At 34.4% G+C, this 19,881-nt stretch overlaps 1 long non-coding RNA gene and 1 other non-coding gene across 2 annotated transcripts; one reads left to right on the plus strand and one right to left on the minus strand.

Moving 5' to 3' along the window:
• Window positions 1–15,520: 15,520 nt before the first annotated feature.
• LOC146719592 (uncharacterized) lies at window positions 15,521–16,111 on the plus strand. The gene is made up of 2 exons (XR_014926463.1): window positions 15,521–15,924; window positions 16,027–16,111. It is a non-coding gene; the product is annotated as an uncharacterized LOC146719592 (long non-coding RNA).
• A 3,204-nt stretch (window positions 16,112–19,315) lies between these two features.
• LOC146719593 (5.8S ribosomal RNA) lies at window positions 19,316–19,470 on the minus strand. The gene has a single exon (XR_014926464.1). It is a non-coding gene; the product is annotated as a 5.8S ribosomal RNA (ribosomal RNA).
• Window positions 19,471–19,881: the final 411 nt, after the last annotated feature.

A 19,881-nucleotide genomic window follows, 5' to 3' on the forward strand; every position in this document is an offset into this window, starting at 1 on the left:
GTTTTATTACCGCTTCCAATCTTATGTGTGCATCGAGGCAATGTGAAATTTTTATTTACAATGCAATTGCTTTAGGGCCTGAGGGCCATTGCACCTGAATAATATTTTAGCATTGAAATCAATGAACACAATGTAAATTTTATTTATTTAATTTTTTAAAAGTCTCAAGAATCTGCATATATAAGTTCTTTTGAAACTTGTATATTTGCGTTTCATCATTGACTTCATAAAATAATCTGAAATAAACTTGATGTATTATTGCACATAAACAAAAATGTGACAACAAATAAAAATTCTGCAATCTAACATAAATTACAATAGTTAATTACCAGTGTTCAAAAACGAACTCAAAAAGGCTGAAAACGAAAACCAATTAAAACATTGCATACAATTCTACCGTGCTCTCATTTCACATGCAGCATGCTAGAACTATATTATAAACAGTATATCAATTTCTATCTTAACATTCAGACGTTTCACATTATAAATAGCGCTCGGCCGCGAAAGATAGTATAACCTACCCCTCCCTGCGAAAAATAAGCGCTTACATTAACGAACACATTAATTGTAACACCGCGGTCGCGCGAGAGAGATACAATTAGTTCCCCATAATAACAAAACTACGAATGCTGGAACGTAATAATACAGAAAGCTCTTTCGCCCTCACCGAACGATAAATCAGAAAATTGTTCTCGAATATTCTAGAACTACGGGCCTATAATAAACCTCCTCTCTCGGACCGCGGCGCGCTTTTCCGATTGCTTTTCGCGTCAAGAGTGTGCTTTCCACTTTACGAAAAAGATCGCTTGTCTTTTCCGCTTAATACGTTGCTTGGCGGACACTCATTACTTTATTTTTGACACGCTTTTTTCTCTCGGTTGTTGTACTCATTTCTAATACGTTGGACTCGGCTAATCTTTTGGTAAATTCTGTGCGGTTCAAATAATGTATTTTTTGGTATAGTATAAATATATTTTTTATATTAAACGATCGTGTGTGTCAAGTGTTTTCAAGTTCCTATCTATCTCCTCGCTTCCGACCTTCCTATCCTGCTTTCGTCGCGCACAACCAAGCTAGGTGTATTAATTAAAATAATCATATATTTTTTACTTTTGATATTAATAATTTCTTATATATGTTCATTATTCCTTACTTGTACCAGATTTTGGATTATTGAATACCATCGGAGAATTTAACCACAATAAATCCTCGATCGACGTCTTCCTGTAAATTAGAGCCATGCTACAATAGGTTGCAAATGATCCTCGTTGTTAGTTGACAGTTGCGATTAACCAATCAGCTGACACGTTTCTTTGCTCAATTAGTCAATCGACAATTGTCAACGGCAACGAAACATTTGCAAATTCTTGTGGAATGACCCATTGGTCGAAAGGCGCTGAATCTGGAATCGAACCCGAGACCTTCCGCTTGCCGTGCGACTGACTTTTCCATCTGATGCTCTTCACTATAGTGGATCATAGCAACGACGTTGTTGATACGCGCTTCGCTTCGCTTTCCCGCTCTTTTCTTCCGAGACGCGGATTGTGTCAGACGCACATTGCTATCATGAAAGATTAAGATACTATTTGGGACAACAGGAGTTTATCCAGAATATAAGGCAATTGCGAATCCGTATTTTTAATTAAATATGTTTTCATTTATATTAAAAACCATAACACTAATTATATATATTAGTATATATGAAATTATGCAGAAGCGACATATCCGTCGTGGATTTTTAACGAGATATCGCCTTCCATTTGTAAATTTTATTAAGAATTAAAAATTTTCTTTAAGAAAATTTGAGAACCATAAAGTAAATAACACTCGCTATGCGGAAATGAGTTTTTCATAAAGCAATTATACTGCAGACATTTCAAAAATATTTTAAGATTGACAGAAAGGACCGTTAATATCAGTTGTTTCATCCACAATTTTCGAAGTTGAAATTTTCTCATTTATTATTTTCACTCAATCTTCCTACAATTGTTGTCTTGTAGACATGATCTGATCTGTTTGGAAAATATTGTAACATCGAATGATGGTAATTATATTGCAGTCATTCCGTAAATTTAAAGTTGTGAGAACTTTATAATAATATAATGTTATTTACTCATTTAAACATTTTTACGTAAGTCAATTATCTGCCATTCAAGATGCCTTGAATAAATCAATACAAATTTGTACAATTCCATACAAAATGAAAGAGTATTTCTCATGCTACCGTTTATAAGTACTGCCCATTTATAATATTTTGTATCTTTGATTTTATTTTTTAATAAAACATTAAAGTAAATTCTGAATAAAATTTTGAATTGGAGACATTCTTTTTTACAACACACTATATTATATATATCTATATTAGTATAGTTTAATACAAATCGATATCTTTGTTAACATGATTATCGTAACTGCTTTTTTAAATTTCACAGGAAGATGTCGGATCGAGGATTCATCGTGGTTGAATTCTCCGATGTATTCAAAGTAATTATCTAAAATGTGGCTACCAAGGTAAATACGGAATTATGCAAATATCCTTCCATTTAAAAACGGATCTACAAATTCATAAGGCAATTGAAAAAGAGGAAAAGCCGCGTTCTTCCTGGTCCTTTCTTTAAATTAACGGATTTTTTGCGAGTATGGTATTAAATAAAAAGCTTTCATGATGCTCAGTTTTACTTATTCCTTATACTTATATAATCTATTTTTAACATTTTCAGAGCGTCCTACAGAAGCTGTGCGATAGCAGAAAAAGCCTTAGTACATCAGATATGGATAACTGAAAAAGAAACGAAAAGAATAGAAAATATAGAGCTATAACAGATATATATTTCATCTGAAAGCGAAGAAGAGGGCAACAAGTGCAACTTTAACCGTCTGCTCCAATGTCTCCCTTTAAAACGTAAGTATGAATACTTCTAATCGTGCATATTTATGTTAAATACATTATATATATATATAATATTATATATATATAATATATATTGGTTAACAATATATATATATATATATATATCTATATATTATCTATTATATGTTGAAATGCATAATAGAAAAAATAAAATTTTACATGTATATACTATAAAATTCAGATCTTATATATATATATTAGGTGGTGTGTGTGTAATGGTGGGGGTGGTGTGGTTGGTGTGTTTAACATATGTGTATTATGCATAAACACATATTGTGTGTAATCAATTAAAGGTCAACGACTGTACAATACAAATACAACATTCCATTTAAAATACATCAGGTTCCACTATACATTTTTCGGATCTACAAAAACCAAAGGATTATCACAAGTTTCAAACTTGAACTCCACATCCATCCTCAACAAGGTAGGACTTTATTACATATTCCATGTATAAAAATATAATACAATTGTAATTTCATATTTGTAAAAATATCACAGTATTTTAATTATTAAAAATAATTAATTTTACAAAATTCTTTAAAAATTTAAAAGATTATTCCATAATTTTATATACACACATGAACATTTAAAAATAATACATAATAACAAATATTAATAAAATATCTCAGAAATTATAATAATCCCTGCATACTCCACATAAAGTGTGTGACTTAACATGTATTTATAATAGATTTCTGTACTGCTGCAAATGACCACGATACTTCATACGAATAGATTAAAAAACCATGCATCGCTACAAAAGAAAAAATCATAACAGTATAGTACCTAATCGTACATGATTAATAAAATTAAAAAGTTGATCGATCTAACATATATGCGCGAGAAAATCGATACACAAATGAGGAAAAAGAAAATAACAATTTAAAGATCAAGTCCTTCACAAACTGTCAATTAGTAAGTAAATAAAATAAGATATAATTAAAGTATGTTAACATAATTTTTTAAATAATAAACAAAACAAATGTATTCAAAAGGGCCAACTTAATCGAGCATTATTGAAGATTTATTAATTAAAATTTTATTTCATACCATATATTAAATTACAAAACCTTCCTATAAAACGTTTCCAACCGCACTCGGTCTTCTCAGTATAACCATGTCTTCGGAAGACTTAGTACGTTGTTTCAAAGCTCAATATGTGACTTCCGACTACATGTTTATATTTTGACCCTTACGGGTAACGATCCGTAAGTACGCGCGAAAATCAGTCAGTCGAGAGTTTCTGCCGGCAATGTGACAAGATGCTCGAAGCAATATCAGCAACGAGATAATTTGTAACGAGTCACTTGATAATTCTTATATTGTTTTTAATAAGATACTATATATTACATACAGTCATAACAGTCAATTCCGTACATGTGTCCTTCGAGCCGGATCTTTCGCGGCGTGTTTTCGGTGAGACCGGGATTGCGTCGTTTCGCGGAACGGACTTGCGAAGATCCAAAAACTGTTAGTTGAGACGAGTCAGGAGGAAGAGTCAATCCTCATGAGTGTAGAAGGAGTAAAATCGAAAAAACGGGGCTACATTAAATCCAAACTGACCGCAGTTGGAAATACTTGGAAGATGTAACGCATATCGAATCAAGACAACGCTGAAAACCTAACGGTGGCGAGTGGAAAGGTTAGTAGATAACAAGGAGTTACACACTACAAAGACGCTTTGAGTGTCATCGGAGCTGAGGAGCTGGCGCCAACGGATCCTCACGAGGAGCATGAATTCAGGGGCTATATTTTTGGGGGGAGTTACAGGCTGTCTTTTCCAATGGCTTCCAAATGCATCAAAATCGACTGTGAGTACAGCGTGCTATGGCGATCATCTTGCGCACGTACTTGAGCGGCAAATGAATTGATTAGAACAATAGCGCGCAAGGTACACCAAGCATCCGAGATCAAGGTCAAGCTCCACAATACATTTTGCCAACCGTTCTCCGGCGAGCTCGAGGAATGGAAACGATTCTTCAGATACTGCATTATTCATACCATGAGTTATCAGCCGTTCAAAAAACAGTACTTGGTCGGGCATTAACCGGAAAGGCGGCGAGAATTGTGGAGTTGGCATCGAGATTTCGCGGCACAGAATAATGACGTGGCCTGGAATATTTTGAAAAGCCGTTTACGAACTAATCGAGCGCTGAAGAAACCACACCTGCCATGTTTACTTTGAAATGCCGAAGGTCGAGGCGAGAGCAACCGGGCACTTCAAGGACTTATAGATCCACGTTGCAAAAACACTTAAGAATACTAAAGGCGATGGATCCAAAATAGAAGCCGGGACGATCTAGTAATTTATATGGTCGAGAGAAATTGGCTAAGCTCCCAGGCGTCGTTGGGAAGAACATGGTCCCAAAGTAAACAAGAGATTTCGTTTCAAAATAATGAGGAGCACAGATATTGACCGATATTAAAACAGCCAATTAACGAACTTTTGACAAAACAAGGAGTCACTGGTAGTGGTCGAAAATATTAACTGACGCGACCTTAGGTGCTTATTGACGAGATTTCCGAAAGCGGAGCTAGGGCAGTCCGCGCTGTGATTCCGTAGAACGAGACCGGTCTGAGAGAATAATACGAGTTATCTAAGAAAGTGAAGAGACAGAGTTGGTGTGAGACAGAAAAAGACAGAGTAATGTTTGAGAGAGACAGAACGACAGAGACAGAATTCACGCGTTTGTAGTTTCTATTCTTTAAAAGACGATTATCGTGATTATTGATAGTAATGTCAGAAGCGATGGGGTTTCGCTTTACATGTAAATTCAAGCTTTAATTCCAATTATTAATATCACATAATAAATGATCCTTAGATTTTGAAGAACATCTTATTTTATCCTTTTTTAACAACCATTAAAAAAATGTATCTCACATAATGTGTGACGGCTCGATAGCCGTCACTAGTCCACACATGGCCAACCGACCACCCGCGCTCATGTAAACGGCCCCTTTCGGGGCCCCCCACATTAAAACGTTTGGGAAAACCGCCTTTTTGCCCCCACCCGGCACTCGACCCCCTCCAAACTAGCCTTGGGGGTGGGTGCTGCGGGTATAAAAACGGCCCCAGCCCAGGTTTCCCAAAAGCCAGTCCCCTCCTGGTCCCTCGAGCGTACTCAGGGACCCCCTCCTCACATCCCACACTCCAATTTATCCCGGCCGACGAGCGGTTTTTCGTCGTGTAGGCCCAGCGTTCTCGGGCCCCCGGGGCCTGTCCGTAAATCATCCCGGCCGACGACGTTCTCGTCGTGTAGGCCGAGCGTTTCCGGTCACCGGGTCCTGTCCGTAAGCCATCCGGCCGACGAGCGTTCTCGTCGTGTAAAGGGCCCAGCGGGTTTTCGGTCACCCGGGGCCTGTCCGGGAATCATTTCCCCGGGCCCACGAGCGTTCTCGTCGTTTTAAAGGGCCCAGCGTTCTCGGGCCCCCGGGTCCCCGTCCCCAAAAATCCCGGCCGGGCGAGCGTTCTCGTCGTGTAGGCCGAGCGTTTTTTGGTCACCGGGTCCCCCCGTACGTCCACCCCCCGACGAGCGTTCTCGTCGTGTAGGCCTACTTTTTCCCTTTCCCGGGGGTTCCCCGGCCCGTAAGTTTATCGACGCTCGAGGGGGTCCCCCCCTTCCAGGGCGCCCGTACGCGCTTCCCCGTTTGGAAAAAACTAGCAATAATCTTTTCCCGGGCCGATAATCTTTGGGCCCCGTTTCGTCCCCTAATCTTTCCCATCTGAATTTTTAGTAAAAAGTCGTGTCCCGTCCCTATAACTGGTGCGTTTTCGCCCCTTATATGATACTGTGTATTGAGGTTTGAATCAAAAGATAACCCCTGAAAGGTGGCCCGAATAAATACACTTTTACCAGAGGGAACCGTGTGTTTATTGCAAAAACCCAGTCTCCCCTCTTTCCCGAATCCTGGCACCGACACCATTCCGTTGGGGGGGGAAAAAGGGGGTTCGTTCCCCAAAGTTTGACTTTTTGGGAGAACAAAGTCAAATGCTGGACGCTTGAGCGGGGTTTGAACAATGCGGGAGAATCGAGCTCAAAGGGGGCTATTATAAGCCTGGAAAAGGGAAAACTAACGCTGGAGAATCAATAGACTTTTAAAACAATCAAAACTTAATAAGCCGTCAGTTTGGGGCCCCCTCATCAGCGGCGGGACTTTTTACGTGTTAACGGCCCTTATTATATATTTCTTTGCAAAAGTTTTTTAAGCTCCCATAAAAGGGCGCAAAAACAAAATTAAGCGTTTAAACGTTTTTTAAAATTTTTTAAAGGGAAAAGATCACCTGAAAAAACTTGTAAGGCAGCTCCGGCAGGCGGTGCTGGGGAAGACATAATACTTTTGTCATAAAAAACCCCGAGATTTTCCGAGTCGGTGTGGGGAGTCGCCAGGTAGCGGCGCTAATTGTCTGTGATCATGCGTCGATACCCGGAAAAACGGGCTTGGTTTTTTTAAAAAAACGGCAGGGGTTTGAGGGTTAGAATTCGGGGGGATGCTTTTCGAAAATATTCGGTTCTTCTTGATAGCGCAAAAAAAAGCCTTTTCATAACAAAGTCGCCTTAAAAAAATTTAAAATTTAAAAAGGGAAGAAATTTCCCAAAAAGCTATAACCGGGATAAACAATTTAGAAGGGATGTTTAAAATCAAGACTGTGGGATTGTTGTAAATTCGCGGGTAACAAATCACTTTTGACGGCTTTTGTTTGGTTGTCCAAAATTACAAAAAAATTTAAACCGTCAAATTTCAAATTTAAAATATTGACAATTTTTCTAAAACAAATACATTAAAATTGGCCGTCCTATATTATCACCCTAATCGAATAAAATGTTTTTTGGGGGCTTTTTTTTCATGAGTCTATTAAACCCGCAAAAATTAAAGGGGGGAAAAAATATCCGACGTTCAGGATAAAAAACTCGGGTGGATTTGTGGGGCCTTTTCACCCAAGTTATACGCAAAAAAAGTAGCAATTATTCTGTGTTTTTTTAAACAACACAAAAAAACGCTAAAAAATTTCCTATAGCTAAATTTTGGGAAATCGAGGAGTACCCCGACGCGATTTGGGAAAATACGGTCGGGGGAAGAGCGGGGTTTAAAAAAAAAATTTTTGAAGAGGCTCGGGGAACCCGCGAGCAATTGCTAAAACCGTTTTAAAATTTAGAACGTAATGAAAGGGGCAACATCATTTTCATAAATTGTAAAAAGGGAAATTTATGTAAATACATTGAGTTGTGTTAAAAACGCATCAGAAAACTACCGGGGGAAAAAAAAAAAATATTCTGTTCGAATAATATTTTATAAAATTCTAGAATATCGTATTTACAGCAAATCGTTTTTTGTGTGTTTTTTGCGGAGGGGAAACCCCGCGACATAAATCAATCTGTCTCAAAAAAACATTCCTCAAAAATCAAAAATTAACGGGAAACACAACCGTTCCGCCGAATAATTATTTTCAGTGAGCATGCGCGGCTTTTCCACGGGCGCCTTTTTTTTACCAATATATCCGATAAAAACCCCCCCGCGCGCATTTTTTTCTGCCACCGGGGGTTTCCTTTAAATTTTTTCCGCCCCAAAAGAGCTTGCCCCCGAGTCACCTCGACACACTTAAAAATTTCTCGAATAAGGGGGTTTTCCCCAAAAAGGGGGGTTTTTTTGGGAAAAACCCCTAAAAAAGCTCGCACCCAAAAACCGGCCTTACGTTTTTTCCCCCCGGGGAAACCCCAAACGCAACCGCAGATTTGTAAACCCAAAAAATTCCTTTACCCACCGCCGTTTTTCCCATTTTTTTTTTGAGTTCGATTTTTTTGTATTAAAATTTAAAAAATTGTAAAATTTTTTTAAAGGGGTTCGTTTTTAAAATTTTTTATAATTTAAAGTCATTTTAAAAAAGGTGACCCCCTTTCGTGCACGCGATCCTTTCTCGCGCGCGTTTTGTGAAAATTTGGGGGCACTGACTGCTTTTTCCCCTTTTCGAGCGACCGAGGACTTTTTATTTACCGCATCAGGGGGGTTTTCCGGGCATGGGCCCCCCCAGTACAACTTTGCGTTTTTTTTCATGCTTCTTTAAAAAAAAAATTCGGGCATATTGTTGAATGATATTTTTGGGGGGAAAACCCCTTGCAGGATCCCAAAATTTAAAGTTTATTCCCTTTTTTGAAATTCCCCAAGGGGTTTTTAGGGGCCGTTTCCCAAAAAAAGAAACAAAAAATTTTTTTTGGGCCCAAGTGATCAAAAATATCAAGAATTTTTGGCGCTTTCCCTTATAAAAAAATTTCAAAATTTAAATTTAAACCGTTTACGTAGGACGGCTGGCCCTTTTTTTTCCCATACGAACGTTCGGGAAAATTTTTCTAGGGGGGGACAAGAGCGATACCCCCCTTGCTGGGGGTTTTTTTTGCAAATTTTTTATGAAAGGTATTTTGCCGGAATTGAAACAAAGATGAGGGGGATTTTTTAAATTAAAGACTAACAAGCTATTACCAAATTTGGGAAAATTTTAGTTCATAATGGCGAGCAAATTTTGTGGGCGATGTGCGAGGGGAATGGGGGCGCTTTAAACATTAGCGACGAACGCGATACTGCAAAACCCGGGGGCCCCTCAGGGTTCCGGGGAGAGCGTTTTTCTTCGATTTGAGTCAAAAAGGGTATTGAGCTCAAAAACTGAACGGGGGGATTGTCGTCAATCTCAAAATTGTTCGATCCTTTGGATTGATCACCCAACGGTATTAGAGAAAAACTCTTGGGCGCAAGGGGGCAATTAAAGTTAGTTGGGAGATATTTCCGCGAGACTTGCAGCCCCCTTTTTGTTTTAATACTGCGGGACTTGTTGGAATCTAGCCGATCAAATCCCAAAAAAGGTCATAGTTTTAAAAGGAGCCGCATCTTATTAAATCCATGTTTTTGTGAGGGCCCCGAGGGGAGCGGGGCGTTTGCGAAACGACAATATGATGGGAAAAAGGGGGAAAAATCAAGATTATTTGGGGCCCAAATCGCAGTACCCCAAAAAGGGGAACCCCCAATAAAAAATTTTGAACTTTGGGGAGTGTTGGGGATGGTAAATCTATTAAATTTTAATATAATATTTTGTATCGCCAGTATGAATAAAATTAAAATAAAGTGAGACCCCCAAACGGTTTAAATTTAAAATTTTTATTTTATTTGTTTGAGCCGTACAAGAAAAAAACAACTTTTTCGACCTTAGGTTTCCCCCTTTTATCAGTCTAAAAATTAAAAAAAAAAATAAAATAATTACAACAAATTTGTTTTTTAAGAAGTAAAGAAAAAACCCCCAAATTTTAAAATATCTTTTAAAAAACGTCCTTAAAATTTTTAAAGTGAAATTTTTAAAATTTAAAATTTTTTTCCCCTTTTAAATTTCAATATAAATATTGTCACGAAAAAGTTCTAGGGGTTTTTAAAGACAACAATTAAAACTTTTTTATTCCCCCTAGATCGGTTTTTAAATTCTCTGTGTCTTTTTGGGGGTTTTCGTTTTTTTAAATTTTTTTTTTAAAAAAAAAAATTTCAGAAATCCCCCTTTTTCCAGTGTTTTTTTCTCGTTAAAATTTTTTAATTTGTCCTTTTAAAATTTCTGCAAAATTTTTTTTTATGTTTGTTTAAAATTTTGTTTTTTACATGTTTTTTTAATTTTTTAAAGTTTTTTAAAAAGGGGGTTTTTTAAAGGGGTCTTTTTTTTTTTCCTTTAAAATTTGGGGCACTCTTGCAGTCGACTTTAAAAAATACTCGGCTTCGGTTTTGGTTTTTTTCTTTGGGGGTTTTAATAAACATCAGTTTTTTTGGAATCGTATAAAAACATTTCCTTTTTCCCTTAAAAGATCTCTCAATAGTCCATTTTGGTTTTTAAAATACGGCATTAAAAAACAAGACGAAATATAAATAAATTTTTTTGTCAACTACTTTTTAAAATTTCTAAAAAAATGTTCTTTAACATATTCGCCCAGACCTCCTGGGAAAACCATTTTTCAAAAAATTTTTTTAAAACCCTCTGAAATTTCCATTTAAAACTTTTCCCCCCGAAACAAAATCGGGGTCGACAAGTTTTAACGGTTACTTTGTTTTTTAAAGGAAATGTTAAAAGGGGGGTTTAAATATCTACCAAAAAGGGGGGTTTTCGGGACCAAAGTCAATATTTTCCCTTGTTTCAAAAAAACCCAAAAAACCAAGTTAATCTTGTTATTTATCTCTGTTTCCCTGTGTAAATTGCAAAAAAATGATGGTATTTAAATTAAAAATAGTCAAAAATTTTTTCCCTTTTTTGCGTGTACATTGCAAAAAAACATCAAAGTACCCAAAAAACTGAAATTCAAATTTTAAAAAGCTTTTAAAAAATTCCCGTCTCAATCATCCAAAAATCGCTAAAAAATGAAAGGGGGGACCCTTTTGGGGGACCAGTATCTTTTTATAAAATTTTCGTTTAAACGAAAAATATTAAAATTTTTTTTACCCCTCATTCCATATAAAAATTGGTCAAAATAAATTTTGTGTTACATGAATATCCCCCTTCCCCCCAAAGTTTTTCAATGCTTTTTAAAAAATAATTCCTTTGGGGGAAATTTTTTGAATAAGAAGTGACGTCCAGAAGAAAAAAAATTTTTTTTTATTTTCTTCCAAAACTCAAATTTTTTGATTTTATTCGCGAACTCCAACCCTCTTTAATTGAGATGGTTTTGAATTTTTTTTTTCCAAATATCTGTAAAAAACCGCTATACTCACCCGGGCTCCCAAGTGACAAAAAAATACTAAAGGCCGTTAACTTTGGGGAATCTTGGTAACCCTTTAAAACGGGAAAAGGGTTTCCCCTTTTTGGGGGAAGCGTTTTTTTGCATTTCATCAATCAATTTATTTCTCCCATATTTTATTTAAAAATTGATTCTACCCGAAACTTTTTTAGCGATCTTTTTTTTTTTTGTAATTACTTTGTCACTTTTTGGACATGTCACAACTGTCCGGAACCATTTTTTCTCCTTAAATATTTGTTAAAAACCCCCCCTAAAAAACCCTTTTTTTTATACTTTTTTCCCCTTTTTTTTTTAAGGGGGAAAAAAACCCCCTTTAAAGAATAACGGTATTTTTCTTTAGGATCAAATATCTGCTAAACTATAAGAGATATAAAGAAAAACGTACCACAAATTTTAATGGCTTGAAGAGTACTTTAAAGTTATATGAACAAAAATTTTTTTTTTTTTTTTTTTTTTAAAAACCCTCACCACCTAATTTTTTTTTTTCAAAATTAAAAATTTTGTTTTACCTAATTTAAAGCTTATTTTTTTCCAAATTCAACCATGGTAATAAAGTTATGTTACGAAATATCATTTTCGAAAATTAATTATAAACGCTCCCGTATATACGCTCATCCGTGCTATGTGCGTAAGTAATTACCGTCGAACAATAAAATATATAAAAAATGTTTTTGTATAATTCTTATTTATGTTTTCTATGTATTTATAACTGTGTATTGTGTATATTTAGATTTTTTTTAAAAATGTATTTGCATTTTATATTATTCACTCATTATACACATTACAATAATGATATTCGACAAAAAAATGTTTCAACATAATGACTTCTTGCACCAAGAACATCTTACTACAGCTATATTATTGCAACCTTCGATATCACATTTTGTTAAAGTTTCGTCTAAACTAAAGTGTACTGGATTTTCGAATTCGTCTGGTCTTTCATTCGTATAACCACTTTTTAAACCACGAATATTTAAATAAGTTTTGATATCGTGGGGATGACAATTGATTATGTATCAAAGATTGCAATTTTATTATATTATTTCGTTCATGTAAGTTTATATTACTTTCCAACAGTAAAACCGCATCTGAAAATCTTTTAGCAAAATTTTTCCAAATTCTGAATCCATAAACATCTAATGGTTGTATTTTCCCTGTAGTTCCTTTCGGTATTATCATAGTAGTAATATGTGTTCCAGGAGGTGTTAAATCCGAAATCATATTGGGGCAATGTCCAGTCCATGAATCGATAAGAAGAACGCTATTAGGACCAATGTTTGCGAAATAAGCTTCTTCTAACCACATTTTAAAATGATCTGTACAAAATATAAATGTTAATTTAATAGTTTTTTTATGACTCTTATTAAATTGTTAAATAAAATAAGGTTGTTAAAAAAAGTAATTATAAAAGGAAAATACCTGATGTCATTTTACCAGATTTCGATGCTTTTACAATAACATTTTCTGCTTTAAATAAATTTTCTTGTACTCTTGGTCCAAATTTACCATTAGCTTCTTTTAATACAATAAATAAAGGGGACAACAAATTGCCATTACAGGATATTATTGGTTGTATCGTATATGAATGGGTTGTTGATGATATGGATTGCACGACACGTTCTACTTTCTTTTCTCCCTGGTTAGACAATGATCTTCCAGAGTGAAGTTCCAATTGGAAACCACTTTGATCTGAATTGTAAATATTTTCAGATCCAAACTGTTCAATAAGAGGTTTTACTGTTTCCAGAAAATCATCAGCTGATTTTTGCAAATCAGCAGAATCTTCTAATGTTCTTCTAGTGACAAACTTCGTAACTTTTCTTGAAACAATTCGGTGAGACTTCTTAAATCTTGCTATCCAACTGTGAGATGCTTTAAATATAGGATTTAAATTTCCTATTTCTTCTTGAGCTTGTAAAGCCCATCTTTTTAAATCAATATCATGAACCATGAATCCTGATTCGACAGCTGCAGTAAATTTATCATGTGTAAATTTGGAGATGTAAGATAATTTTTCTGTACGACTTCCACCTGATTGTATTTGTTCTTCCCATCGCCTTAACTGACGTTCAGATGAAACTCTTCTAAATTTATTTTGTACTACTCTTAGAGGACGATTCCTTTTTCTGTCATTACTGTTTTCATCAGTGTCCCGAAATCGCCAATACTCAACAGCTCGTCTTTTATAAGAACTATCAAAATTTGTATCATCATTTGAACAATGAGGATGAGAATTTAAACTATCTTCATGCCATGCTTCTTCGTCATCTTCAATTATTTCAAAACTATGTAATTTATAAGGTTCTTCATAATCGAGATATATTTCTTCCGTTACTTCCACCCCATTATAATGAAAAACGCTATCCAGTAATATTTTTTTAATGTTTTCCTTTAATTCCACTTCTGCTTCAGTTACTGGCGTTTCTGTTAAATATATTGAATTTATTGACACCAATAAAAGTCTAACAACGTTAAGCGGATTGATAATCATATTCAAAGATGTTATATTTTGCTTTCTATTGCAATAAAAGAACAGTTTACACAGATATTATTACAACGAAAAGACTACACCGACTGTGAGAATTATGCTGCTACATGAACAATTTATATTAACTTATCAGAAATACGTCATCACATAATCTTATTTTATTATTTATTTTAACGTATTAAAGATTTTATTGTAAAAATTATAACTTATCTGGAACACGTACACATAATCTTATCTTATGATTCATTTAACGTAAGATATAAAATTTGTTTATGCCAAATATTGCGACATTGGTATTCGCAAGATTCAATTAAAAAATAATTTTATTATAAAATATAATTGTTTTTAATTTTTATAGAAGAAATTAAATATTAAAGAAATAATAAGAAAGCAGGGGGTATATTTAAAAAATTCTTATTAATTATATTTAAAAATTTTTTTTTAAATCTAAATATACACAATACGCAGTTATAAATACATAGAAAACATAAATAAGAATTATACAAAAACATTTTTTATATATTTTATTGTTCGACGGTAATTACTTACGCACATAGCACGGATGAGCGTATATACGGGAGCGTTTATAATTAATTTTCGAAAATGATATTTCGTAACATAACTTTATTACACATGGTTGAATTTGGAAAAAAATAAGCTTTAAATTAGGTAAAACAAAATTTTTAATTTTGAAAAAAAAAATTAGGTGGTGAGGGTTTTTAAAAAAAAAAAAAAAAAAAAAAATTTTTGTTCATATAACTTTAAAGTACTCTTCAAGCCATTAAAATTTGTTGTACGTTTTTTCTTTATATCTCTTATAGTTTAGCAGATATTTGATCCTAAAGAAAAATACCGTTATTCTTTAAAGGGGTGTTTCACCCCTTAAAACTCAAATTGCGCACGTATAAAAAAATACGTGTCTTTTAGATTTGTGTATTTAACAACATATTTCAAGGAGAATCAAATCGGTTCCGGACAGTTGTGACATGTCCCTTGTTAGTCGATCACGCTATTTTGTTATCGGATAAACGATTTTATAATGAGAACTTACAGATGGTTAAAAAAATCTTGTTGAATAATTGTTTCCCTAGGACGGTCATCGAGCGATATATGTATAAAAGAACATGTTTTTTAGAAAATTCTCATAACGTAGTTGACAAAAATAATGTATTTGATATTTCGTCTTGTATTTTAATGCCGTATGTTAAGAACCTAAGTGAGACTATTGAGAGATCTATTAAGAAAACAGGCTTAAGTGTTATTTATACGATTCCAAAAAAACTTGATACGTTTATTAAACCCCGAAAAGACAAATTACCTAAAGCCGAGATGAACGAGATTGTTTATAAAGTCGACTACAATGACTGTGACGCCACATACATCGGACAAACTAAAAGACACCTTAATACTCGGATTAAAGAACATATGAATAATATAAAAATGCATGTCAGCAATCAAAATGTTATAAGCAAACATAGAAATGAATTTTCGCATGACTTTAAATGGACAAACTTAAATATTTTACATCGAGAAACAAACACTAGGAAAAGAGAGATTGCTGAAATGTTTTTTATAAAAAAATTTAATAACACGATCAACCTACAGAAAGACACAGAGAATTTGAATCCGATCTATGATAGAATAATCAAAGCTGTTTAACTTAGTTCGTCTTTACCATCCATACCGAACGTTTACGTGACACAATATTTATATTGAAATATGTAAAATGGAACAAAATTAATTATATATTGCACTTAAGAATTTATAAGGTACGTTTTAAATTGGTTTTATAATCTTGGTTTGCGCTTTACTTTCTTAAAAATCAAAATTCTTGTATGTACATCTATTGTATTTTTTAATGTTAATTTTAGACTTGATAAGGACCTAAACCTAAGGTCGAAACGTTGTCTTTTCTTGTACATGGCATCAAACAAATAATAATAAGAATTAATTTAAGCTAGTTGGGTCGTCTCACATTTATTTTTAATTTTAAAAAATTAAAGTACGTAAAAAGACCTTTCGAAATCACACCTTATTTTTTAAAATCGGAGTAGTCTTCTGAAATTTATCAACGTTTGAAGTTGGACGTAACGGCCAAAATGATAAAAATTCAAGTCCCTGTTAACACAGAGCCTGTACGATGTGGGCCAAACAACTTGAGGAATAATTTTACTTTTGATAGAACTACATTCTGCAAATTTCAGCGTGATTGGAAAACTTTGAAAATTTGGGTGGATCACTTCATAAATAATGCCCCATATGTATAATAAAAATAAAGAATTAAAATTAAATTAAACCAACTTCTGATTAAACTTATTAAATATTATAGTTTTTGAGATCAATAATGTTTTAATATTACAATTGCAAAATTCAAGATTGCGGATCCAATATGGTGAATCAGTATTGAGAGAAACTAGATGCCAGGATGTAGTTACTTCCAAATAAAAGATCTGATTCCACATTCAAATGCATTATGGTTTTTAGTTTTCTTTTTATTTTAATATTTTTGTTTCATTGTTGAATAGAATTCTTTAGTTCTAACGTAAAGAATATGAGAACTGTTAATATTTTCTATGTTAGAACTAAAGAATTTTATTCAACAATAAAATAAAAATATTTTAATAAAAAAACTAAAAAACATAATGTATTTAAATGTGGAATCAAATCGTTTATTCGGAAGTAACTACATCGTGGAATTTATATAGTATCTCTCAATACTGATCCACCATATTGGATCCGCAATCTTGAATTTTGTGATCCCGATATTAAAACATTATTGATCTCAAAAACTATTTGATAAGTGTTTAACCAGAACTTGGTTTGATTGAAAATTTATCCATGTTCATCGATTTTATAGTTGTCTTCAGATCGATCGAATGACGCTATTTTCAATAGTTTTGACAGATTTTCAATACTTTCCCCAGGTCTCTAGGAAAAGCCATCATTTTTACATCTATATGGTTTGTAGATACCCATGGAACTTGAATTTTAGGTTCCATCGATAGTCGGGAAATCGACTTTTTTTAACATCCTCCTTTAAGAATAAAAGTTATGTACACAATAAAAATTCAACGAATTAAAAGTATGCACATAATGGAAATTCAAGAATTAAAATCATGTACATATATAATAAAAATTTGGGAAATTAAAATTATGTACACAAAAAAATTTCAGCGAATTAAATTATGAACATAATAGAAATTGAAGAATTAAAACTATGTACATAATTTTTATTTGCCGTATTTCGATTATGTACATAATTTTAATATGTTGAATTTGTATTATGTGCAAAATTGAATTCGCTGAATTTCTTTATGTGAATAATTTTAATTCGCTAAATTTTTATTATATACATAATTTTAATTCTTGAATTTCCATTATGTACATAATTTTGATTCGCTGAATTTCCATTGTATACATAATTTTTATTCGTAAATTTCTATTATGTTCATAATTTAATTCGCCAAATTTCTATTATATATTTAATTTTAATTCTCTGAATTTCTATTATGTATCTACTGAAATTTAATTAATTAATTTATTTTCATTTTGTACATGATTTTAATTCATCAAATTTCTATTATGTGCATAATTCTAATTCCCGAATTTCTATTATGTACATAATTTTAATTTCCGCATTTCTATTATGCACACAATTTTTATTTGTAAATTTCTATTATGTTCATAATTTTAATTTGTCAAACTATGATATGTACATAATTTTAATTAGACGTATATTTATATTATGTAAAAAATTTTATTGTTGAATTTTTATTGTGTACATAATTTTAATTCTTACATTTACATTATGTTTAAATTTTAATTCGCCGAATTTCTATTATGTACATAATTTGTATTCTTTATCATTGTATACATAATTTTTATTCGTAAATTTCTATTATGTTCATAATTTAATTCGCCAAATTTCTATTATATATTTAATTTTAATTCTCTGAATTTCTATTATGTATCTACTGAAATTTAATAAATTAATTTATTTTCATTTTGTACATGATTTTAATTCATCAAATTTCTATTATGTGCATAATTCTAATTCCGAATTTCTATTATGTACATAATTTTAATTTCCGCATTTCTATTATGCACACAATTTTTATTCGTAAATTTCTATTATGTTCATAATTTTAATTTGTCAAACTATGATATGTACATAATTTTAATTAGACCGTATATTTATATTATGTAAAAAATTTATTGTTGAAATTTATTGTGTACATAATTTTAATTCTTACATTTACATTATGTTTAAATTTTAATTCGCCGAATTTCTATTATGTACATAATTTGTATTCTTTATCATTGTATACATAATTTTTTTTTCGTAAATTTCATTATGTTCATAATTTTAAATTTGCCCAAAATTTCATTAATATTTAATTTTAATTTTCTGAATTTCTATTAAGGTTAAACTACGGGGAAATTTTAAAAAATTAATTATTTTGGTCGGCTCGCGATTCAAACCCTTCTCCGTAAAGAGGTAAAGGATTACGAATGCTCTCTCCGCCGGACGACGACGCGCCGTATATTTCTCCGTAATACCGTTATGTGTGCGGGCAAGGGCGCCTCGGCATAAGACGCGCGAGCGCTATCGCACCGAGAGACGCGGCACAGAGTGCGAGAGCAGTCCGGTCAGTCTGTGTGATGTACGGAGAGGAGAGACGGTGAGACAAGCGCTACCTACTTTCGGGAGACAACGACGCACGCGCCGCTCTAGGGAAAAAGCGGTGCCATTCACCGTCCTGACCCTTTTTTTGGCCGTTTGTTGCTCCCTTCGCGCGCCGCTCTTACTCTCATCCCATTTCTCCTCGGCTCTCGCGTACACACACGACTTGGATACACAAACACGCTCCCCCTCTTAATTCGCGCAGCATTCTCTGGGCGCGCGTTCGCCAACGTTTTACACGCTTGTGCGCTTCTCCTCCTCATTATTATTATTTCGGTGTGTCATTTCAGACGACGCCAGGATTTGCACCGCGGCCGGTCGGCGCGGCACAGACACCTCGGGCGAACGTCCAACGATCGCTCGTACGCCCATTGTAAGCGTTGCACAGGGCACAGGCGACGCGCGCGCCATTCTCTGGTCGCCCGCGTCGTGGCCGTGCGCGCTTTTCGGGCGCAAGCAGTTTAGGGGTACTAAAACGACCCTCAGCCAGGCGTGGTCCGGGAATTGTATCCGTGGACCGCAATGTGCGTTCGAAATGTCGATGTTCATGTGTCCTGCAGTTCACAAGTTGACGCGCAATTAGCTGCGTTCTTCATCGACCCACGAGCCAAGTGATCCACCGTTCAGGGTAATCGTTCGAAATTTTTGCGTTCGCGAAGAAACGCGCTTCTCGTTCAACCATCGTGGTCTCTTCTCTCGGACGAGAGAGAGAGAGAATAATCGTGGTGGCTCTTCGATCAGCCTGTCCGCGCGCGTCCGAGGACGCGCGCGGACCGCCGCCTCCCGCCAGGGAAGGCTACGGCACAAAGATAGAGTTGTGTGTTTCTCGTTCGGAGCGTCTCTCCCGCAACGGGAGAGCCGGGGCGGAAGCTCTTTGAAGAAACCGTCGGACCGACACAGTTGACAGATTGGTCGAAATATCATCGATCCCTTCTCTGTGTTATATATATATTATAATAATATATGGGGGTCCTCTCGCTCGGCACTCGCGGTCGCACACCGTGTGTTCTCGGCACGCTGACCGCTGCCCCGCGACAACGGG

Source organism: Nylanderia fulva, unplaced genomic scaffold, assembly GCF_048542155.1.
Source record: "Nylanderia fulva isolate GAGA-0341 unplaced genomic scaffold, ASM4854215v1 Scaffold924, whole genome shotgun sequence".
Taxonomy (NCBI): Eukaryota; Metazoa; Arthropoda; class Insecta; order Hymenoptera; family Formicidae; genus Nylanderia; species Nylanderia fulva.